Below are 25440 nucleotides of genomic sequence, written 5' to 3'. Positions count from 1 at the left end.
AACACCGTTCCGCATTCCTCTATCGGGAGTTCTGCCTCAGCCATCGAGATCGATACCGATACCTCCATCAGCGCCATCGAGCCATCCACCGATGCCATCGATGCCTGCACCAGGGCCTTAATTGCTTTCATCGGTGCCTCCGGTTATTCCTCCGATGCCTTCGGAGCCTAAACCGGGTCCTTCAGTTATCCAACTACCCCATCCCTCTCAGGTTCCTAGAGCGACAGGTGCTGATCTTTATGATATCTGGACTGATGAGTCTTCACCAGACACCGATGACTTATAGTTTATAGTTTAATTGGTTTTATATACTGTTACATCAGTTATTCAACCATCACAACGGTGTACATAAATATACAGTTGTATACAATAATATAGTAATCTAATCAGTGACTTGCCTTCACCACCTTCACCCACTGAAAGTAGAAAACGTTCTCCTCCAGAGGACCTTTCTTTCAAAATGTTTGTGAAGGACATGTCTGAATTGGTCCCCTTCCAGTTATGGACGGAACAGGACGACATACATCAAATGATGGAGTTGCTTCAATTCCTGGACGCGCCCAAGGAAATCACCTCCATCCCCATCCATCAAGTTCTTCTTGACCTTCTCAAAAAGAACTGGGAACATCCTGCCTCCATTGCACCAGTCCACAGGAAAACTGACTCTACCTATTTGGTGCAGTCAGCTCCAGGCTTTCAAAAGCCTCAGTTGGATCACCAGTCTGTGGTGGTTGAATCTGTGCAAAAGAAAGCAAAAAGGTCAAAAACTCATACTTCCTTTCCCCCTGGCAAGGAACAGAAGTTTTTGGATACCATTGGTTGCCGAGTATTTCAAGGATCAATGCTGATCCTCCGAATTTCTGCTTACCAACTATATATGACCCAATATAATAGGGTCATTTTTAAGCAACTACAAGACTTAACAATCTCCATGCCTCAGTCACTTCCAGAAAATTTCCACACCCTACTTAATAAGGGTTTGGAGGCAGGCAAACATGAGATTAGATCATGTTACGATATCTTTGACACTGCAACCAGAATGTCTGCAGCCGCTATTTCAGCAAGACGATGGGCTTGGCTCAAGTCTTCAGACCTTCGTCCGGAAGTGCAAGAGCGATTGTCCGACCTCCCCTGCATAGGAGACAATATCTTTGGCGAACAGATTCAAAAGACAGTGGCTGAACTAAAGGGCCATCATGAGACTCTTAGACAGCTATCTCTGATACCTTCGGATTATCCTTCTAAACAGCCTTTCCGAAAGGCTGTTTAGAAGGATAATCCGAAGGTAAAAAGTCTTTTTATAGACCAAAGAAGTCCTACCCGCCAGCAGCCAGATGCCGTTTTGCGAGACCATTCCTCAAATCACAGTCTCGTCAAACCCGAAAGCAAAAGCCACAGACAGCCCCCCAACCGGGCCCTGCTTCTGGTTTTTGACTCTCGCAAAGAGAGCAGCAGCCAGATTCCATTACCAAATGTCCCAGTAGGAGGCCGCTTGGGGAGGCCCCAAGGAGCCCCAAGGAGCTGGTAGGGCCTCATGATACACCCAAACGGACGTTTACCTGTAGTTTTGCCTGATGCAAGCCCAAGGGAGAGAAGAATCTTTGTTGTTTTTTACTGCACCTGCACTTTGGACTTTGCTGATTACAGCTGCTGCAATACCTCCTGGAGACCTGGTCCTCCCCCTCGCTAGACGCCGACCCCTCCCCCCGGGTGACGTCATCAATCTGCGCGGGGCCATTTAAGACGCTGACCGAGTCGGTGGTTCACAAGAGCCCAAGGGAGAGAAGAATCTTTGTTGTTTTTTACTGCACCTGCACTTTGGACTTTGCTGATTACAGCTGCTGCAATACCTCCTGGAGACCTGGTCCTCCCCCTCGCTAGACGCCGACCCCTCCCCCCGGGTGACGTCATCAATCTGCGCGGGGCCATTTAAGACGCTGACCGAGTCGGTGGTTCACAAGAGCCCAAGGGAGAGAAGAATCTTTGTTGTTTTTTACTGCACCTGCACTTTGGACTTTGCTGATTACAGCTGCTGCATTACCTCCTGGAGACCTGGTCCTCCCCCTCGCTAGACGCCGACCCCTCCCCCCGGGTGACGTCATCAATCTGCGCGGGGCCATTTAAGACGCTGACCGAGTCGGTGGTTCACAAGAGCCCAAGGTAGAGAAGAATCTTTGTTGTTTTTTTACTGCACCTGCACTTTGGACTTTGCTGATTACAGCTGCTGCAATACCTCCTGGAGACCTGGTCCTCCCCCTCGCTAGACGCCGACCCCTCCCCCCGGGTGACGTCATCAATCTGCGCGGGGCCATTTAAGACACTGACTAGCTTGGCGGCGCGAGCCGTCGGCGCGAGCTGAAGGGGCACGCTAAAGGGGCGTTCCCCTTAGCGCCCCCCTTGGTGCCTCCTGGTGCCCAGTGTCCACAGACCATCCAAGCTTCCATAATAACTGTGAGTACTAAAGCCCAATATGGCTGGATATCCAATTCCAGCTAGGATTAACTGTAACAGAAATATAGTGCGCCAAGATCAGAAATGGAAAAGACCCACGCAGCGGTATCTGACCCAAGTGTCTCTTATTCCTAATCACAAAATTATAACACTAACAATGTTATCTTTGTCTTTGGTTAACATCCAATCGATTAGTAAAAAGATCCCGGTCGTTCTGGATTATCTTAAGGATCAGAAACCTGATATCTGTGGTATTACGGAGACGTGGTTAAGGTCTTCCGATACAGTACTTATTAATCAGCTACCCCATGCAGACTATGATATTTTTTCTTGCCCTAGGGTAGATAAAAAAGGAGGGGGCCTACTATTATTAGTGAATAAAACCTACCATTTGTCCCAACTAAAAATTAATATAGCTGCACGATAAGAAGTTGCACTATTTAAATCTAGCCTATTACAAATCTGCCTGGTATATACACCTCCGGGCTTATTAGAGCATAATAGTTCTCCCCTTATAGAACTGTTTTCATCTATGATTGATACTAAGATTCCTACAATTATTATGGGGGATTTTAATTTACACGTGGACTTGTGGCCACGTTCGGCCAATTGTGAGATTTTCTTAAATACACTAGAAGCATTAGGTTTCACTCAGATTATTAATGCTCCTATGCATAAAGCGGGCCATACTTTGGATTTGGTGTTTTTAAATGACGCCCTGAAGGTCAATATAGTACCTAGTAGTCTACCAGTACCATGGTCGGACCACTATTTAGTTACTGCCGGTCTTTCCCTAAAAAGGCCTCAGATTGAGACGCTGCCAGATGATAAAATAGAAATTGAAGTTAAAAAGGCCTGTAATAGTGAGGATCTTATTGCCAACTTCCCGGAAGCTGTGTTATCTCTAGATAGATCGAATACTTTGGACGCAGTTAAATCTTGGAACTTAACTATGCTGGAGTTAGCAAACAAACTATGTCCCCTTGTAAAAAAATCGATTCCCCTTCAAGGTAAATACAGAGCCCCGTGGTTCTCCTCTCATCTAAAAGAGCTAAAAAGAGGACTGAGGAAAGTGGAAAGAATTTGGCGGAAACACCGAGACGAAGTGTCACAAGTAAACTATAGAATGGCCTTACATAACTATAGAGAAGCAATTAACACGGCCAAACGCAATTTTTATTCGGATAGGATACATAAATTTCAGTTTAATCCTAGGATTTTGTTTCAATATGTATCAGAACTGACCAATATTAGAGGCAATGTAGCTAATTGGGGGAATAACTTAAAAAACAAGAGCAATGAATTTGCCGCCTTTTTCAAGGAAAAAATTCAAATCGTATTAAAAAATCTCAATACACAGACCTTACAAAATATTGTTCTACCTAGTAATCCATCTGTGAATTGGTCAACATTTGATTCCATTTCATCGCTAGAAATAGCGAATTTAATAAAAAAAATGACACCGGCTAATCACTCCATGGACAAAATGCCGATCAATCACTTGAAGGTAGTGCGAGATATTATAGCCAAACCACTAGCTGATATTGTCAATCTATCACTAGAAGAAGGCACATTTCCTGACAGTCTGAAATGTGCAATGGTGAAACCTATTTTGAAGAAAACTAATCTGGATCCAGAAATCTTGACAAACTACAGACCAATTTCAATTCTTCCATTCGTGGCCAAATTGATTGAAAAAGTGGTCAACCGACAGTTAATGGACCACCTAGAAGAACATCAGCTGCTTTTCCCGGCCCAATATGGTTTTCGGAAAGCTCAGAATACAGAGACCCTGCTAATCTCACTACTTGATACCGTACAAAGAGGTTTCGACCAGAATACCTCCTATCTGTTGATTCTGTTGGATATATCAGCGGCGTTTGACACCATCAATCATGAAGTACTTATTTCTAGATTGAGCGAAGTGGGTCTTCAAGACAAAACATTAGATTGGTTTAAATCGTTTCTGGCCAATAGATCATACGTTGTTAAATTGGGAACAGCTGAATCCGAGGTAATTGATCTTCATACTGGAGTCCCTCAGGGTTCTTCCCTCTCACCAACTTTATTTAATATTTATATGGCCCCATTATGTAGATTCTTAGCGGGTCTGGGGCTGGTACACTATGTTTTTGCGGACGATATCCAGATATTGATACCCATAAAAGATTCTTTGTCAGCTACATTGAAACTCTGGGATGTCTATTATCAATCAATAAACCAACTTCTTACGCATATGTCATTAGCGCTAAACAATTCAAAAACCGAAATACTCTTTATCGGTAACAAGGTAACAGAGAAAGTAGAAAAGGACATCCTTAACTGTCTCCCTTTATATAAAATTCAATCTGAGGTAAGAGATCTAGGGTGTATGCTAGATTCTGAGCTTAAAATGAAATCTTCTGTGAAGGCTATCCTAAAAGACGGTTTTCACAAATTAAGAGTGTTAAGGAGATTAAAACCACTATTGCACTCAAATGATTTCCGGATTGTAGTCCAGGCATTAATTCTACCCAAGTTAGATTATTGTAATGCCCTATGGTTGGGTTTGCCCTCATCGACTATCCGTCCGCTGCAATTGTTGCAGAATGCCGCTGCACGGCTAATATCTGACACAAAAAAATTTGATCATGTTTCCCCAGTTCTGATGGGTTTACATTGGTTGCCGGTTCAGTTCCGTATACAACACAAGTGCCTAACTTTAATACATAAAGCAATATATGGCACGAATTCGGAATGGCTGAATGCCTCCTTACGTATCCATGTCCCATCACGAAATTTGAGGTCCCTTGGGCAGGCCTTGTTGACCATTCCATCGCCCAAGCTGGCTCACCTTAGTTCAGTGAGAGAGAGGTCCTTATCTTTAGCAGGGCCAAAAATGTGGAATTCCTTACCCGCTGAGATTCGGACAGAGGAGGACATTAACAGCTTTAGGAAGCAGATAAAAACCTGGCTATTCGAACAGGCTTTTAGCCTGAATAGTTGACCCCGTTTTCCATAGTAGTACAGAGACACTAGGAGAGGAGGGAGAGGAGAGTCTAAGAGGGAAGGAGGGGAGATGGGTGGGTGGAGGGGAGGAGGGTAGATGGATGGGTGGAGGGAAGGGGGGTACCTGGGAAGATGTGGCAGAATTGTTGGGATTTGAAAGGGTTTAGTTTAATATATTTTTAGTCAGCTAGCTTTTGGTTTTAATGTATTTTAGTCATGTACCATGTTTTGTTTTTAGTATATATGTGTTTGAAGGTTGCTACTGCAACTTCAATCAATGTAAACCGCCTTGAAATGAACTTGAAAGCCGGTATATAAGATTGAATAAATAAATAAATAAATAAATATGGCAATCAATCACCTCGGACCACTGGGTCCTAGCAATAATTGCTCAAGGCTATCATCTCAACTTTCTCTCCATCACGCCGGATTCCCACCTCTAATGACATGGAAAACATCCGACCATTCATTGCTCCTGGAGCAGGAGGCCTCCCTCCTACTCCAGTCCAGAGCAATAGAACCAGTACCATCACCTCAACAAGGCCTCGGGTTCTATTCCCGGTACTTTCTAATCCCCAAAAGATCGGGAGGCATTCATCTAATTTTGGATCTACGAGCCTTCAACAAGTACTCCAGAGAGAAAAGTTCAAGATGGTAACCTTGGGCTTCCTCTTCTTCAAAGAGGAGACTGTCTGTGCTCTCTCGACCTCCAGGACGCATACACTCATATTGCGATAACTCCATCTCATCGCAAATTCCTGAGGTTTCTAGTAGGCCCCAAGCACTATCAGTACCGAGTGCTTCCATTCGGCCTAGCATCTGCACCACGAGTCTTTACAAAATGGCTTGTCATGGTCGCCGCCTTCCTCAGGACTCAAGGTATTCATGTCTACCCCTATCTGGATGACTGGGTAATCAGGGCTCCGACTCAGTAATCCCCTTTGTCATCCCTACATCTCACCTTAAACACTCTAATTTCACTCGGATTTCTAGTCAACGACGACAAATCCTGGTTAGTCCCATCTCAAACCTTATCGTTCATTGGGGCAGACTTGGACACCTTACAGGCAAAGGCTTTCCTGCCTCGACAATGAGCCCTCACTCTCGTGTCTCTGGCACATCTGCTGCAGTCTCAATGTTCAACGACTGCTCATCGTTTTCTTATCCTTCTAGGACACATGGCATCCTCATTTCAAGTCACACCAATGGCCCGCCTGGCCATGAGAGTCATGCAGTGGACTCTAAGTTTGCAATGGACACAGTCCCTTCAGCCCCTGTCGACCATTGTCCGCATCACCGACTCACTCCGTCTGTCTCTTGCCTGGTGGACGAATCACATCAATCTTCTTCAGGGCTTGCCCTTTCAGGCGCCAAACCCTCAAATAACCCTATCCACCGATGCTTCCAACTTCGGGTGGTGAGCCCATGTGGCCCATCTCCAGACACAAGATTCCTGGTCTACAGAGGAAGCCAAACATCAAATAAATTTCCTGGAGCTTCGAGCAATAAGATACGCTCTTAGAGTATTTCAGGATCGCCTGTCCAATCAAGTCATCCTGATTCAGACGGACAACCAGGTGGCCATGTGGTACATCAACAAACAGGGAGGGACGGGCTCCTACCTTCTGTGTCAGGAAGCTACATAGATATGGGCGGAGGCCCTGTCCCACTCAATGTACCTCAGGGCCACCTACTTGCCGGGAGTGGACAACGTGTTGGCAGACAAGTTGTGTCGCACCTTCCAACCGCACGAGTGGTCTCTAAACCCCTCAGTAGCGAACTCCATCTTCCAAGAATGGGGTAATCCTCAAATAGACCTCTTTGCGTCACCCCAGAATCACAAAGTAGGCAATTTCTGCTCTCTCGCTCGCAGCCAACATTATCCACCAAGAGACGCGTTCTCCCTATCATGGTCAACCACTCTCCTATACGCATTCCCTCCACTTCCACTTCTCTCGAAGACTCTCGTGAAGTTACTTCAGGACAAGGGGACCATGATCCTGATAGCACCCCACTGGCCCCGCCAAGTGTGCTTTCCAATTCTTCAGGATCTTTCCATTCGCAGGCACATTCCTCTGGGAACAGACCCGCTTCTAATCACTCAAAACGACGGGTGCCTTCGCCACCCCAGTCTTCAGGCCCTGTCCCTGACAGCAGGGATGTTGAAAGGTTAATCCTTTAGCCGCTTAACCTTTCTGATCCAGTCTCCCGTGTCTTGATTGCTTCACAGAAGCCTTCCACGAGAAAATCGTATTCTTACAAATGGAACAGGTTCACGTCATGGTGCTCTTCTCAGGCCCTTGATCCCTTTACCTGTCCAATCCCGAAGTTTCTAGACTACCTCTGGCACTTGTCAGATTCAGGTCTTAAAACTTCCTCCATTAGAATGCATGTCAGTGCGGTTGCCGCCTTCCATAAAGGTTTCGGGGTTGTCCCTATATCAGTACAACCCCTTGTCACATGATTTCTGAAAGGCTTACTTCACCTCAACCCTCCACTACGTCCTCCGGCCCCTTCTTGGGACCTCAACCTGGTTGTGGGTCGGTTCATGAAACCACCATTTGAGCCTCTCCAATCCTGTGAACTTCGCTTTCTCACATGGAAAGTGATTTTCCTTTTGGCAATCACTTCGGCTCGCAGAGTTAGTGAGTTACAGGCACTAGTTACCTATCCGTCTTACACTAAATTTCTGCAGGACCGGTCGGTCTTTCGCACTCACCCTAAATTCTTACCTAAGGTAGTATCAGAGTTTTATCTCAATCAATCCATTATACTACCTACCTTCTTTCCCAGGCCACATTCCAATCCAGGAGAGCAGGCTCTGCATACCCTTGACTGTAAACGGGCTCTAGCGTTCTACCTAGACCGTACAGCTGCCCAAAGGAACAGCACTCAATTATTTGTGTCTTTCCATCCTACCAAATTGGGGCAGCCTGTGGGTAAACAGACTCTCTCCTCCTGGCTAGCGGACTGCACATCCTTTTGCCATCAGCAAGCGGGCATTCCACTCCAAGACTGTGTTAAAGCACACTCTGTAAGGGCCATGGCGACTTCAGTAGCACACCTACGATCAGTGCCGCTTCCTGACATTTTCAGGGCTGCCACTTGGAGTTCTCTCCATACTTTTACAGCCCACTATTGCTTAGACAAAGCTGGAAGACAAGATTCCATCTTCGGCCAGTCTGTCTTGCGTAATCTATTTATGACGTGACGTACCAACACCCTTCCACCTGCCCGGTGGGGTTCAGGATGCCCTTTACCAAATTCCGCCCCAGTTGTTGTGCCTATTGCACGCCTTTGGCTACATTTGGTGCATGTTCGGGCAACCTCAGCTCAGTACTCACCCATATGTGAGGACTACCATCCTGCTTGTCCTGTGAGAAAGCAAATGTTGCTTACCTGTAACAGGTGTTCTCACAGGACAGCAGGATGTTAGTCCTCACGAAACCTGCCCACCATCCCGCGGTGTTGGGTTCGTTTTATTATTTTATTTTTCGGCACTACCTGTAGCTTTTAAATAAGACTGAATACATATCTTTTCCTTGTGTCATTTTAAACAATAAAAATAATTACCGGACCTTTACTTTTTATTTCCGCTGTGAATGGTAATGAGCAGTGTGTCACACATGTGAGCATGGCCTGTCAGGTGTGTCATGATGGGAAAAAGGTTGAGAACCACTGGTCTAGACTACCAAATACCAGCGCCTGTAAAACTGTATGAAAATCATTTTGGTCTAGTAGAGGTTTCAATCGTCTTAAAACTAAAACTAAAACAGATGCAACAAGGAAGCATCCTCTAAAGCAGGGGTCCCCAGATTTTTTTATGGAAGGGCTAGCTAGGAAATTTCAAATCATTAAGAGGCCCAGGATAGGGTGTCCCCTCAGAGGGAAGAGGAGAGTATGTCTGGCCCTTTAAAGGACTTGAAATGCTGAGAAAAGGAGAAGACTAGGTTCCCATAGGTGTGATAGAATACCAGTAATAATATTTTTAGATTTCACAGAAGTTGCCATTTCCCGTATTTACCCAGATCAGTCCAAACTCTTGGGTTTTGCCTCCCTGCCAGATGGAGACAGAGAAAGATTCACTGACATTGTACATAACCTAGTGTGGCACCTGCAGTCCCTCACTATTTCTCTGTCTCCAGCAGATGATAGATGGTGTTAAAACCTGTAGTCCGTAGTGTATAAATAAAAAGAAAGAAAAAGAGAAGATAGATCTCCAGTTCCTCCCAGAGGGTTGTTAGGCTATCCCCCCTGGTTTGGGGTGGATGAGCGGAGGATTGGTAACCCATGATGACAGCTCACTCCGAGATTCCATGGGGATGTATATCTGGTGGTCCAGATCCCTCATCCCCCATGAGCAGCGTTGGTCCGCTGGCAGCTCTGCATTTCAGATCCCGTCTGAGCAGGGAAGTATTGAATTTCTGTTTTGGGGCTAGCTAAAGCAGTGGCGGCAGTTTTAAAGCTTGTTTAAAAAAAAAAAAAAGCAAGCAAGAAAGACCAGGAGGCAGTGGAATTGTTGTTCCAGTCACTCGGAACATTGATCACTGTTGCAGCGCTGGTCACCTTGGGGTTTCTTGAGGTCCAGGTAAATAAGGTGGCAATAACGGTGCACTGCTCAGGCCACGTGGCAGTGGTGCAAGGCAGACAGTGCCATTTGTGTGCACACTTGCAGTCGCTCCTAAATCCAGATGGCTTGTATTCTGTGTGCATCCTTGGTGGGGAAGGCACTTCGGGGGCACCTAATGCTGGACTGACGACTAAACGAGCCTCGCAGATGATGGGGTTTAGCACTGAGGATGGTGGCCATTTTGATTCTCTAGCAGTGTTGGCAGGGTTGGCAGGAGAGGCAGGGGAATTCCCCTCCTCAACTATCACCGGCAGTTCCCTGTCCCATGAAAGTGCAGAGAGACACTTGCACCAAAGAGGAGTTTCTAGTTCTGGTAGAGATCTTCTGCTGGTTTTAATTTGCTTATGCACAAAGCTTGTTTAGCAGAGCAGGCAGCGGGGGATGCTGGCTCTTGGCCCCAGTCTCCAGAGATTCTCAGCAGGGAAGAAGCTCTTCAGGTCCTTGGTGATTTTTCAGTGTCAGATGTTAAACAGATCCAGGCCTAAATATGCTGAAGATGTAGGCAGGCCTTGCTTAGCCATGTGGTAGGAAGTAAAAAAGAAATAGTTCCCTGTACGTACCCGGATCAGTCCAGACTGTGGGTTGAGCCTCCTTTCCAGCAGGTGGAGACAGACAAAAATTGAAAGGATGCCCTATATCAGGACAGAGCCTATCCTCTAACCCTTCAGTATTCGTCTGTCTCCAGCAGGTGTTAGCAGCTCACCCTTCGTTCTCTGCTTTAGGCTAGTCAACCTTTCTTTCTTCTCTCCTTACGGATCAAGCAAGTACTTCTTCTTTTTCTTTAAGTATTGAAGGAATTTTTCTTAGTGATTTTTTTCTTTCTCCTGTGGGAGACGGCTCCGTCTCCCAGCTCTTGCCGGTCTCAGGGGGGCTTTGCCCCTTGTGCACTGCATAGCCTGATTCCGGATCCACTTCCAGGTGTGGGGACCGAGTCTCTCGGGATCTTGTCTCCCCCCCTCTGGCTGCCAAGAGGGTTTAGAAACCCGACTGCTGCGCTCAGTATAAAAAAAAAATCAGCTGAATAAATGGAAGAAAAAAATTTCAGCTTCGATTCTAAGTTGCAGGTATTACCCTACCTCCAACTTGATTGCAGCAGTAGACCCATATTTTTTTATTTTTATTTTTCCTTTTTTCTTCTTTGGGTCTCAGGTGGCATTGAACCGGCAGCCAGACAGGCAGGAGTCAGCAGGTTTCCCCCCTGCTTCACTCCTGGCCTCCAAGCTGCCAATCACATTTTTTTCTCTGCAGCTTTTTTTCTTCAGAGCAGCTCTCTCTTTGCCGTGGCAGGCAGCCTGCCTTCCTTTTGGCAGCCCCCCTGCGAGTTTTTGGCGAAGGGGCTTATTCTATGCCTCCCTGCCGGGTGGGGAAGGTCCCTCCTCGGCAGGGAAGGCAAATTTAGCACGGGGATCAGTTCCCCACAGCTTAGCCAGGCTGTTCTCGGGTCGAAATGCCCGGGAACGGTGGCCATTTTGAATTTTTTATCGGCTCCATTTTCGGAGCTCCCTGGGGCTGGGGGGGGCCGATTCTTTGACTGCTACCCCCCGATTTGAGCCCCCCAGGAAGGTTTTTTATCACCCTCTCGCCTCCCCCTCCCCCTTGGGATATTTTTGGGCTCCCTTTGATTTGCTGCTCCCTCCCCCTGCGTAAATCCTTTAATCTGAAGGCAGGAGGAGGTGGAAGGTCCCCCAGACCCCCTCCCCCCAGACCCCCACCGGGACAAAATAGTATTTTATTTTTTTTTAAAAACGCTGAGTAAATAATAAAATTCAATTTTCCCGCTCCATGCCGTTGATAGTCTGACCGGCTACGGAGCCCCCGGGGTCCCCTGGGGTGCAGGGGGTTGTGGATGCTCCCGGAGGTGCCCTCCCTCCTTCCTGACTTCCCGGCGGATCCGGTATTCCCGAATCCGACTGCCAATCCGGTTGCATCAGTTACCCTTCCACTCCTGATACCGCCTCATTGCCCACGGATATGGCCCCGGTCCTGGCGGGATTCAGGGATCCGGCACGCGCTTTTCCTCCTCCCACACACACATAATTGTGCCTGCGGTAATAGCAGGCTCCCCAGATGGGCCGTGCCCTGAGTGGTATGCTTCGTTTAAAAAAAAAACACCCAGTAACGATAATCCCTCCGTGGACTGTTCCTGCGGTCGCGTTTCCGGAGGTTTTCCTGGCTTTCAAGCGGCCCCAGTACGCCCGCTCGAGGTTCATGTGAAGTGTACTTTGCTGTCCTAGCGCTAGGGGTTTGTACCAATATGTGCAGCAGTCTCCTGCTGGGGGCAGGTCTCAGGTGGGGTCCATGTTAACTTTGCCCTGCGCCTGAGACCCCCCGTGGCCAGAGGCTATGCATACGACCCTTCCCCGCCCCCAGGCATGGCAATAGCCTCGGCAGTGCCCATCGCTCGGCCCCTCTAGTTGCGCCACTGGTTGGTCGATCTGCCCGCCACAGCCCGATGGGGTACGTTGCAGCCCGAAGGTAAGCTGTTCCCTGTTAAGGACCTTGCACTACTCTCGGCTCTCTCCTGGGTCGAGTGAACGGTCATCACTGAACGGTCACCCATCTGCGTTTTGGTGTTTCAGGGGTGTCAGGCATCTACGTCCATCTTCTCGCCCACTTTCCCGTCGTAGTGTTTTAATCTGGTTTTTCTGGCCCTTTATGCAGTTCTGTCCGAACCCCTGCGCACGTTCCCTTGCAGGCTCTTACGCTTCCAATTATCCCTGTCCTTTATACCCTCTCGTTCACGTTTTAGGGGCCAGCGACGGCATACCCCACGCGGGCACGATGACTCCTTAGGGGGTTTGGTTCTTTCTTGATCACAGTTTTCGTCGCAGCCTTCTTGTGGCCGCCATTCCTTCGCAAGGATGCCCCACACGCTCAATTCTCCCACCTGCACACACACTGGAGTTTTCCATGCCTCATTCCTCGGTCTCCTTCCTAGGCGATCGCTTCCCTGTTTTCTGTACAATGCGGCCAGATCCTGCCAGACCTATGATCCCCGACTTCCTCACAGACGGGTACGTCCTCGCTGTGCTCACAATTATCGGGATCTTTTCTGTGTTCCCCGTGCGGTCGATCCCTGTGTCGCTCGGTGGAGCAATCACCACCAAGCTGTAGTGTCTGGGCACGGAAGCCCCGGTTCCAGGCAGTGTATTGGCCACGGGCCAGTATCCTATTTTCTTCTTTGGCTCTTTGCCTCTCCGCAGTCATCCGGACTCTCCAGATCCCGCTTCTTTACATGGACACCCTGCGAGCTGTCCTCGTTCCGTTTTGTCCCGGACCGTTCCTCGGCTCACTCGTTTTTGACGAGGGCATATTCCCTTTTTCGATTCATCATGGTTGCCATAGTATCTTCGTGATAATGTCCTCCGCTGTGATTTCTAGGTCCGGGTGCTTCCCTTTGCTCTTGGGCAGCACCTTGTACTTCCCCCAAGGCCTGGGTGTTGGTGGCGGCAGTTCTCCGCCAGGAAGGACTCTGTGTCTTTCTTATCTAGACGTCTGGCGTGCCAAGGCGGAAGTTCTTTGCCTGCTGGCGCTGCCTCGCGTGCTAGCTCTCCTCGCGTATCCTCGGTGGATACTGATTTCCTTCAGAGCAGTCTTTAGCCCTTCCAGGACTTAGAATACATGGGAGCCCGCTTTGTCACCTGGGTGGGCAAGGTCTTTTTGCCTCGCGCGTGTGCCCTCAAGGTACCAACCGGTTTCAGAGTCTGCTCTTGCTGCCTTCTTCGACGGCTTGTGCCTGCTTGCAGTCCTTGGGCTCCTTGGCTCCTACCATCGACCTAGTCCCTTGGGTTTTTGCGCATATACGTCCGTTCCAGGTAACTTGCTGTCCCGTTTGCTGCCACTGGCGGCGTAGTTTCACACGGTTCTCCCGTTTTTTGGGCTCTGCCATCGCCGACTTCCAGGGGTGGCTTCCCACCCCTCCTTTGCTCCCGGGAATGCCTCCCAGTCCCTCAGTGGACATTTGTAACCACGGACGCCAGTCCCTTGGGCTGGGATGTGGCCTGCCTCTTCCAGCATGCCCAGGGGATCTGGCCAGCGGCTCTGTCTCGCTGGCACATCAAGCGGTTGGAGGCTCAGACGTGTTCCTAGTCCTTCTGGAGATTCTTTCCTTCTCCGCGGCAAGGCGCTACAGGCCTTGCCAGACAACTCCACCTTCGTGGCCTGCATCACTCGCCCAGGTGGTGCTCGCAGCTGCGGGTAGCCCTGGACATCAGCATTCCCTTCGCCTGGGCAGAGCTACATCTACAGTGCCCGGCGTCCTCCATTCCGCGGGCTGGGGGAATGTTCAGGCTGAATTTTCAGTCGTCGATCGCTCGATCCCGGGGAGTGGGAATTTCCTGACACAGCCACGGCTCTCTCTTATAGACAGGTGGTCCCCTCCCACCTGGGCTTTATGGCGCCTGTTCGCTATACCATGGCCTATTGGTCTTTCCGCTGGAGGTTCCTTGGCTCGGCGGGTGTAGATGCTCTGGCTCTCCCTTGGTCGGCGGACGTTCTTCTCTCCCCCCCCCCCCCCCCCCCGTGGTCTCTGGTCGGGAAAGCCTCAGAACGATAGATCTCCTCCGGGGTCCCAAGGTCCTGGTAGCACCCGAGTGATCGCGCCGTCTCGTGTTCTGCTAGCTCCCGAGTGGCCGCACAGGCTTTGGTTCGCGGTTTTCTCAATCTAGCGCCAGACTGACCTCTGCGGCCCAGAAACCGGCAATCTTCGGCCAGGCCGATCGCGCTTGTCTAGCCCCCTGATTTTGAGGACGGCAACGTCTCTGGCGCGAGGACTATTAGAAGTAGATCTTCTCTGCCTTGCTGCGGTCCCGGTATCAGTCGACTTCCCTGACGACGGGCGTATCTGACTGTTTGAGTATGTTTGTGCGGCGTTGGTTGTCTCGACGTCCTCCGCTCCGATCTTGTTAGTCCTTTCTTCTCCAAGCCAGTCTTTCTAGGGTTTTTCCTTTCGGTTTCGACGCGTACCGGTCTATCCTTCTGGCCTGTAGCTCCTAGTCTCATCGGAGTTCGGAGACCCAAGCGCTGTCCTGACGGGAACTTTCTGCATCCTCCCAACTCCGGGGTATCCCTCGTACGAGCTCTTCCTTCTTGGTGACGGTTCTTCTACCTTCCCTGTCCACCAGTCGGCTGAACTTCTTGCATTCCCCTGAGTCTGGTGGCGGTCTCCGTTCTCTTGATGCCATACTTGCTCCACTTCCTTCCTCCTGGTTACCTATGGCCTTCGTGAATCGGTCCATCCTTTCTCCTATTGAGTGGGTCCACTTGGAGTATGCCGGCTTCTGTATCCAATTTAGCACACTGGTTGACGGAAGCGTTCTCCTCGGTTTATCTTTGTCGTGGTCGGGCGGTTCCCGAGGGTCTGACAACTCATTTACTGCGTTCTCGAGCTACTTCCTGGGCGAACAGTCTCTGGATCTGTCCGTAGGGGATTTGCAGTGCGGATACTTGGTCGTCCTTCCTTATTTTTGATCGACGCTATCGCCCAGATGTACAAGCTCCGCTTTGGTTCTTTTGGGCTACAAGTGCTTCGAGCAGGCCTGTCGGGGTCCCACCCGTTTTTAGGGAAGCTTTGGTACATCCCACAGTCTGTACTGATCCGGGTACATACAGGGAAAGGAAAATTAGTTCTTACCTGTTAATTTTTGTTCCTGTAGTACCACGGATCAGTCCAGACGCCCTTCCCTGTTTGTAGTCTTTGTCTGTCCTCTCGAAGCTTGTTTCTCTTACAGATTCCTCGAATTCCATGTCTCTTTTTTGGGCATAAATACTGAGCAAATGCACCGGAAGCCTTGGTTGCCCAAGCGCCAAGTATATGCAAGAGCGGTTAGTCATTCCATATACCTTACATTGTTCTACTTCTGCTCCATTGAGCTTTCTGGTTACTTGCTTGATTCTACTTGGTTTTGTTGTTTTCTGCTTTGACATACGTTATACTGAAGGGTTAGAGGATAGGCTCTGTCCTGATATAGGGCATCCTTTCAGTTTTTGTCTGTCTCCACCTGCTGGAAAGGAGGCTCAACCCACAGTCTGGACTGATCCGTGGTACTACAGGAATGAAAATTAACAGGTAAGAACTAATTTTCCTATGCCTGACGTCCGTCAATTAAAATTTATTTCAAAGGAGTCAAGAAAACACTTTAAAAAGCTTTTATAGATCGCCTACCTTTTTGTTTTGTGGGCTCTTAGCCATGTGGTAGGCCATGGTGGTGGTCCTTTTTCTGCATGCATAGGCGTGTGATGCATTCTCGCTGCATGACGGTAGCATGTGCAGGGACATGTGCACATAAGGCAGCAGCATAGATTTGAGCACGTACGTCTGTGACATAGACTTGAGCGCTTATTTGTGCAGGTACGTGAGTGCATATTTGTATAGGTACTTGTGCATGTAAGACTGCAACCTAGACTGGAGCTCAAACTTTGGTGGATATTTGTGCGCGTACAACTGTGACCTAGTCTTGAGCATGTATTTGTGCGCATCATGGAGGGATGCACACATGCGCCTGGCTGACATTGTTGTGCGCACAGGAGGCCGCCTAGAGACGAAGCTCAGGAGAGCTAGGGGCTGGGGACAAACAGGTCCAAGTGCCTTGCTATCTGTGAGGCTTGCTGTCTGAGAGCAATTCAGTTCTCACTCTCTCTCCATTTATGTCAGCACTGTTTAGATGCTCAAAGTGATTTAACTACTACAGATTTTGCCCATGCTGGGACATCCCCTCAGCCTATGGTGTCTCTGGAGGGAAGTGCAGTGGGAGGTGAGGCAATGTCAGTTCCCCTCCACCCTTGTTCAGGATGGCAGAAGCTTCCCCGAGAGAGGAAGGTTGGAGTGAGCAAAGTTGGGCCTGTGGACCCCAGTATAAACTCATCCTTCTCCTGGGTGGGATGTTCCCAGGGCCTGCAGACCTTTCTGCAGAAGCACCCAGCCAAGGTGATGCAACCTACTATATAGGGATCGTGTGCTCAGGCCTCCCATTTGTCAGTCACGGCAGGCAAATGCCGCAGGGAAGCTGTCCCTGGTAATGTTCAAGGGGATGTGGATTATGAGACATTGGAGGATTCTGATGGGGATTTGGCTTTCTCACCTCTAGAAGATTGAGAAATTACATCTAATTGAGAGCTGCATTGGACTCTGCTCAGATTTTTTTCTTTTTTCACAGAGATGTCTTGCTGAGTCGAACGCACTCAGTCATCTCTAGATGGCCTCCTGCACGCACACCAACACCAGCTGGGCATATGTATATATCCCTCCATAATGCATGCAAATACATGCTCAATACTAGGTCATAGTGGTATGAAACAAATATGTGCTTGTCTAGGTTTCTTATGCGCACAGGCAGATAGCAAGGCTCAGTGTGGCCCGAGTCTGTTGACTCAGATCGTGAACAAGTTCATTGTGACCAGAGATCATGTTAAGTGTCCTGTTTTTTTTTCCCCCTGTTTCCAATTCAGGAATTATTTGGCCTTCAGTAGAATGCCCAAGAGGCAAGTTTTAAAAGGGGAAGAACCAATTTTCCTATATTCCATCTATTTTGTGGTTCAGAAAAAAAAATATTTCGGCCGATATTGGATTTAAAGAAGGTAAATACAGCTCTCAAGGTTCTCTGTTTCTGCATGAAGACTCTGAGGTCTGTCATAGCAGCGGTATGCAAGGGAGAGTTTATTTATTTATTTATTTAGCATTTTTCTATACCGACTTTCCAATAACAAAATTATTGATCAATTCGGTTTACATTTTAAACAATAACAACAATGACAAGTAAATGTCTTACAATGAACAGGTCGAATTAACTTGGATTAAGATATATGGGGGTAATAACATAATTAACATGAGCGGTGCCTAATATAGGCTAGAGGCTGGGTTTTAATGATAGACTGCCAAAGATAATAGTCTGCCAAAGCTAATAGACTGCCAAAGATCATGTGATTTCTAGAGAAGATCTATATAGTTCTCTAGCGTGTTACCACTGAGGGGATATTGGCAGGGATATTTCGCAGGTTGATGTTATGGGAAAGCTTGGTTGAATAACCAAGTCTTGAGTCTTTTTTTAAATGTAGTGGAGCATTGCAGTGATCTGAGCTCTGATGGGAGAGAGTTCCAGAGTTTAGGCCCAGCTGTGGAGAAAGCTCTTTTACTTTGATGCTGACTTCATCGGTGGAATTTGAAGGTTGTTTTTGTAGGCTTGTCTCACTGGTCTGGAAGATGTGTGGAGTTGGAGAGGGAATGTGAGCTCGAGTGGTGCCAGGTTGTGTATTGCCTTGTGGGTTAGTGAGAGCACTTTGAATAGTATTCTGAATTTGACGGGAAGCCAGTGTAGGCTTTTTAAGATGGGTGAGATGTGGTCTCTTTTGTTGGACTTGGTTAAGATCCTCGCTGCAGCGTTCTGCAGCATCTGTAGCGGTTTTATGGCGTTGGCAGGGAGACCCAGTAGAAGTGAGTTGCAGTAATCTATTTTCGTGAGAATGATTGCTTGTAGCACTAATCGGAAGTCTTTGAAATGTAGGAGTGGTCTCAGTCTTTTTAAGACTTGTAATTTGAAGAATCCATCCTTTACGATGTTATTTATGAGTGATCTATAATTCATTTGGTTATCAAGTATAACTCCTAGATTTCTGACTTGTGGGGTTATTGTTAGTTGAGTTGACATGATGGTACTTGGAAGTGTGTAGGTTCCGTTTTGGGAAATGAGGAGGTATTCTGTTTTGTTTTGATTAAGGATCAAGTTGAGGTTAGTGAGTAAGTTGTTGATGGCTTGTTGGCAAGAGTTCCAGAAGTCCAGAGTTTTTTGGAGAGATTCAGTAATTGGAATCAGTATCTGAACATCGTCTGCATATAAGTAGTGGACGAGATTCAGGTTGATGAGGAGCTGGCAGAGTGGCAGAAGGTAAATATTGAATAAGGTTGGAGAGAGTGATGATCCTTGTGGGACTCCTAAGTTGCAGGTGACTGGTTGAGATTCTTCCTTGTTGATCTTGACCTTATACTGTCTGTTCTGTAGGAACGATTTGAACCAGTTGAGGGCCTTATCTCTGATGCCAATTTCTGCCAGGCGATCTATTAATGTGTTGTGATTGACCGTGTCAAAAGCTGCTGTTAGATCTAGGAGGATGAGAAGACACGGTTGTCTGTTTTCAAGATTAAGTAATATAGAGTCCGTTAATGAGATTAGGAGGGTTTCGGTGCTTCGAGATTGGCGGAAACCGAACTGCGATGGGGAAAGAATTTTGTGGTCGTTTAGGTATTCTGTTAGTTGTTTGTTTGCAACTCGTTCCAAGATTTTTGCGATGAATGGTAGATTAGCTATTGGGCGAAAATTGGCTGGGTTTTCAGGAGAAAGATTAGGTTTTTTTATGAGTGGTTTTATGATTGCCATTTTTAGTGGGTCAGGTACAATCCCGTGAGAGAAGGAGCAATTTATGATTTGTGCGATGGACTTGGATATGATTTTAGCACAAGAGATGAGGAGATTGGTGGGTATGGTATCCTGAGGGTGAGAAGAAGGTTTGAGCTTTTTTAGGATATTTTCGATCTCTAAGGATGAGGTCGGTTCGAACTCCTTAAGGCTAGCCTTTTGTGATGAGACTGAAGCTCGAGGTATTACTGGCGTAGTGTAATTATTATTGTTATTATTAATGGACTGAGTTAGTAGATTTGGTATCTTGTTTTTGAAGTAGGTTGCCAGTTCTTCTGCTTTGCTTGCTGCTTTATCATCTGGTATGGATGTTGGTAGGGGTTTAGTGAGGGATGAGACCAGAGAAAAAAGCGCTCTAGGGTCGAAAATGAAGTGGTGGATTTTTTGTGAGTAAAAGTCTCTTTTTGCTTGGAGGATGGATATTCTGTAATGGTGCATCATGGTTTTGAATGCTGTGATGTTGGTGTATGTTGGGTTTTTCCGCCAGTGTTGTTCTTTTTTTCTGAGATCCTGTTTTAAGAATTTTAGTTTTGGTGTGTACCAAGGTTTTCTGTTGTCCTTGTTTGCTTGAGGAGCTTTGGTAATAGTTGGGCATGTAGTATCGGCCACTTTTTTGGTAATGTTGTTCCAGGACAAAATGGCTGAGTCCGCGTTAGTAAGGTCCAGTTGGTTAAGTTCATCCGATAGCCTGTTGCTGAGAATTTCCTGGCTGCACATTTTTTTGAATTGGATTGTGTTATTCTGCTTTTCTGGGAGTGTAGGTAGGTAGAGTTCTTGGCATCTCTTGAATTGGCATATCTGTGCATAGCCATCAGATCAGAGATTCCTGAAGTTCATAGTCCTAAGGGAACATTTTCGATTTCAAGCCCTTCCCTTCGGCTCGATGTACCTTTGGCTCGATGTACCTTCACCAAGGTGATGATGGTGGTGGAGGCCACATTGGAAAAGGAGAATGTGTTGGTGCATCTATGTCTGGATGACGGTCATTCGTGTGAAATCAGGGGTACAAAAGGTACTGATGTGCTTGAATTCTCTTGGATGGGTGGTAAACCTAGCAAAGAGCCATTTAGTCCTCTCTCAAACTCTGGAGTATCTGAGAGCTCAGTTCGACATGCTGGCGAAGAGAGTGTTTCTCATGGAGAAAGATTGCTGAGATTGCGAAGTCAGATTCAGCATCTGCTAGAGCTTTCGGTGCCCAGGGTCTGGGACTGTTTACAGGTCCTAGGTTCTATGGCATCGACATTGGAATTAATGCATTGGGCATTCATGCATATGTGGCCTGTTCAGGGGCTCTTCTGTCCCACTGGAATCCATTATTGGAAGAGTTTCATCTTCCTCTTCCATTAGAGGGGGAAGCCAGGGACAATCTTTTGTGGTGGCTTACTCACACCAATCTTGAGCATGGTGTGAAATTGGAGGTTCGAATTGGGGAATGGTCACCACTGATGCAAACCTATCTGAATGGAGGGCAGTGTGTCAAGATCAGGACAGCACTGACAATGAACATGAAACACATAGGCCCGAAGGCAGCAGAGCGGGGCAGAGAGCCTGTAGGCCACACACACACGGTAGGCAGAGGGCCCGTAGGCCACAGACACACTGTAGGCAGAGGGCCCGTAGGCCACAGACACACAGAAGGCAGAGGGCCCGTAGGCCACACACACACAGAAGGCAGAGGGCCCGTAGGCCACACACACACACAGAGCAAGGCGAATCAGGTCAGAAGGCCCGAAGGCCAAACACCGCAAGCAAGGCAATACAGAACAGGACAGAAGGCCCGAAGGCCAAGCACGGGAGGCTAGAGCAGGGAGCCCAGGCGAGCTCGATGCTGAAGCGCCGATGGTACTGCTAGACAGGGTTATAAAGACAAGACTGGTGTATAGAGTAGACAGGAAGGAAGGAGTGGGCCAGCCAGAAGGACATGCTCGTGGAGGACCTCTGGTGGTGAGGTGGCTACATAGCAGGCATAGCCGTAACAGACACCCAGGCAGACACAGTCAGTCTCACTACCAAAAGAAGGTTGAAACTTCAGACGCGTATCCAGTACTTGATGGGAGCCAGTCGGCCCATAGCTTGGGATTATCTGCAGGTTCTCGGTCTCATGGCATCCACCCTGGAAGTGGTACCTTGGGCAAGGGCCCATATGAGACCTCTACAACACTCCCTGCTCTCTCACTGGAGCCCCCGTCTACGGAACTATTCCACGCACCTACCTCTGCCTGCCAGAGTCCGGACACAGTTACGGTGGTGGCTGCAGTCCGACCACATGAGCAAGGGGTTGAGGATGTCCTCCCCCACGTGGACTCTGCTCACCACAGATGCCAGCCTGAGCGGCTGGGGAGCACACTGCGAAGGACTCACCGCACAAGGGCGGTGGCACAGAGAAGAGTCAGCGTGGAACATCAACCGCCTAGAGGCTCGGGCAGTCCGATTGGCATGCCTTCGATTTGCTCACAGACTGAAGAACAGAGCAGTCAGAGTGATGTCCGACAACGCCACCACGGTGGCATACATCAACCATCAGGGCAGAACCAGAAGCCGACAAGTATCTCTGGAGATCGCCCCACTGATGGCTTGGGCAGAGGCGAATCTTCAGGACATCTCCGCCGTCCACATTGCCGGGAAGGACAACACCACGGCAGACTTCCTCAGCAGAGAAAGTCTAAATCCGGGAGAGTGGCAGCTGTCGCCCACAGCCTTCCAGATGATTGTGGATCGGTGGGGGACTCCGGACATGGACTTACTAGCGGACAGGTCCAATGCTCAAGTACCCAGATACTTCAGCCGCAAGCGGGATCCGTTCTCTCACGGGATCGACACCCTGGTTCAGCCATGGCCTCCAGGGACTCTGCTATACGCCTTTCCTCCGTGGCCCCTGCTGGGCGCCCTTATACACAAGATTCAGAGGCACAGAGGCCTAGTTCTTCTAGTGGCACCAGACTGGCCAAGAAGACCCTGGTACGCGGACATGAGAAGACTACTGACAGGGGAGCCTCTTCCCCTGCCTCCTCTCAGGGACCTGCAACGTCAAGGTCCCATCCTCCACGAGGATCCAGCTCAATTCTCTCTTACGGTCTGGCCATTGAGAGGGCTAGACTGAAGAAAAGAGGTTATTCGGAGCCGGTGATAGATACACTCCTCCGAGCTCGCAAGTTTTCCACATCCCTCACCTACATAAGGATCTGGAGAGTATTTGAAGCCTGGTGCGACACTCATGGCACCAATCCACATGCGACCACAATTCCTAGTGTTCTGGATTTCCTGCAGGATGGGCTTCAGAAGGGTCTCTCCCTAAGCTCCATCAAGGTTCAGGTGGCTGCGTTGTCTTGCTACAGTCCCAGGAGGGATGGCAAGACCATTGCCACGCACCCAGATGTTTCCCGCTTCCTGAAAGGAGTCAAGCACATTTGTCCGCCACTGAAGTGGCCAGTGCCCCTGTGGAACCTCAACATAGTTTTGGATTTCCTCGCGGGATCCACCTTCAGACCCCTTCGGGGCCTGTCTCTCCGTTCGCTAACTTTGAAGATGGTTTTCTTGCTGGCGGTGTGTTCCGTACGCCGCATCTCGGAGCTACAAGCGCTGTCCTGCCGTGATCCCTTTCTCAGAATCACTCCAGAGGCTATCCATCTTCGCACAGTTCCTTCTTTCTTACCTAAAGTGGTCTCACAATTTCATCTCAACCAAACCATATCTTTGCCAACCACGGCGGGTTTGAAGAAATCAGAAGAAGGGCGTTTGCTACGCCATCTTGACATCGGCAGATTGCTGCCCAGATACCTAGAAAAGACAGAAGCAGTACGTAAGACGGACCATCTGTTCGTCCTCCACAGCGGGAAGAAGCAAGGGGAAGCGGCCTCTCGGCCCACCATCGCCCGCTGGATCAAGGAAGTTGTCAGAGCGGCCTACGTAGAGGCCGGGAAGTCACCACCTCTGCAGGTCAAGGCTCACTCCACCAGAGCGCAGGCGGCCTCATGGGCAGAATCTAGGATGCTGTCGCCCGCAGAGATATGTAAGGCGACGACATGGTCCGCCCTCCATACCTTTTCCAGATTTTACCGTCTGGATGTTCAGGCCAGGGAGGACACAGCATTTGCGAGGGCAGTCCTACGCGGTCCTCAGGCAGCCTCCCGCCCAGTCCGGGAGTAAAGCTTTTGTACATCCCACTTGTTCTGAGTCCATCTGGCTACACGCTAGGAAATGTTGAGATTACTTATCTGATAATCTCCTTTTCCTTAGTGTAGACAGATGGACTCAGCATCCCGCCCGGCTGCCGGTGTACATGGGTTTCACCGATTCAAGGTATGCCATGTCATTTTCTTACATAAGAGCGTCCACTCTACCAGGTGTCGACGCCTTCTGGTTGGAAGCGCTGGCGGTCTCCAGCTACTATCAATCGGTCAGGGGAATCCTGTTTCACTAATTCATTGATCGTCAGTACACATATATCCATAACAGCTTTTGCAAGGAAGATTACTGAGTTGCTTCACTTCCTGTGGGGGTATATGTACCCGTGCTGACGTCAGATCCGTCTCCAACTGCTAGCACGAGCACACTATACCCACTTGTTCTGAGTCCATCTGTCTACACTAAGGAAAAGGAGATTATTAGATAAGTAATCTCAACATTGTGCCTTCTTCTTTGCAGAACCACACATATGGAACAGCCTATCAAAGAAATTAAGATGTCTCTGTTATGGTTTAAATGGATTCTTGGTACTGCAGTGATGACCACTCCTACAGGGAGGAGCCCCATGAGGAGCTGCAGTACTAGGCTAGTCTCTTGGCACAAACACAGGTAGTATCTGCTTTATTATACAGCAAATGGATACCACCAGAGGTGGCAGTAGTGAGGAGGTGCGTAGAGCAGTCCAGGATCTCTCGGCAGAAGGAACTCATTCCTCAATGGTAGATGAGTCAGTACACGGGAGTAGATGCGGTTCCCAGAACCGAGTTGTAGATGACAGACTGACAAAGGTCAGAGTACTCACTACATTGATACCTGTATACAGATCCCAGCAGGCTATGCAGCTTGAAGAATACCACCAGAGGTGGCAGCAGTGAACCCTTCTCGCCCTGTTGGTATAGGGGGATTCTGGTGTAGGTTTTCCAGTAAGGCAGTACTGTGGATGAGATAGACTGAGATTAAGATTACTCACAAGATGGTTGCTGTTGATATGCGATTCCACCAGGTTGAAGAAGTTAGATAGCAGCACTGAGGCAGGGAGAGCAGGCCCTCGAGGAGCGAGTACCTAATCCCTGTAAGCACCTGAAATAAAGCAGAGGGCCCCCAAGGAGCGGGTATCCAGGTTAGCAATACCCCGAAGGGCAGAGAGAGGGATTGCAGGCACCAGGCAGGGAGAGCAGGCCCTTGAGGAGTGAGTACCTGGTCCCTGTAAGGCACCTGAAACAAAGCAAGAACCCCTGAGGTAGAGAGAGCCTCCTGTGACAGCTAGGAAGCGGCAGATCGCTAAGACCGAGAACTAGGAAAGTCACCGGCTGGAGACAGGAAATCCAAAGAGAAGACAGATTGAAGAAAGAACAAGAAAATCCTGAGAAATTGTACCTTGCTAACTCCCCGAGTGAAGGGCAGAAGAGGCTTTAAATGTCCTGCCTTGATGATGTCGTCCAGAAGGCGGGGTCAGGACCTCCCGCCCTGTCTTCTTCAAATCCGTGCCGATAGCGCATGTGCAGAGACATCCAAGCAGCAGGGCTCAAGGTGGCGGCAGTGTCGTGCGACCGGGACCAGGCCTCCCGCCCGCGGGGCAGGCTGCAAAACACCGTGCGACGCCGGAAGGTACCGTACCTCACCGCGGCCCGGCCCGGCCCAGGAAGGGGCCGGCTGGAAGGTGAATGAGCTCGGTTGGGTCCGAGTGACGCAAAAGTCTCAGAGAGGAAATGTTTTTTAAAAGTCCTAAAATCCTTCCTCTTCAAAAAAGAATTCCCAAACCTAAACAATAATGGACTA

The 25440-nt window shown here is 48.7% G+C and overlaps 1 protein-coding gene across 6 annotated transcripts in view; it reads left to right on the top strand.

Annotated features, from left to right (window-relative positions):
• ERMARD (ER membrane associated RNA degradation) overlaps nt 1–25440 on the top strand; it is a 452987-nt gene that overhangs the window by 423768 nt on the left and 3779 nt on the right. The gene's annotated exons all lie outside the window — the stretch shown is intronic.

The sequence above is a fragment of the Rhinatrema bivittatum genome, chromosome 3 (assembly GCF_901001135.1).
Source record: "Rhinatrema bivittatum chromosome 3, aRhiBiv1.1, whole genome shotgun sequence".
Lineage (NCBI taxonomy): Eukaryota > Metazoa > Chordata > Amphibia > Gymnophiona > Rhinatrematidae > Rhinatrema > Rhinatrema bivittatum.
This window is presented reverse-complemented; position numbering and strand designations above follow the sequence as displayed.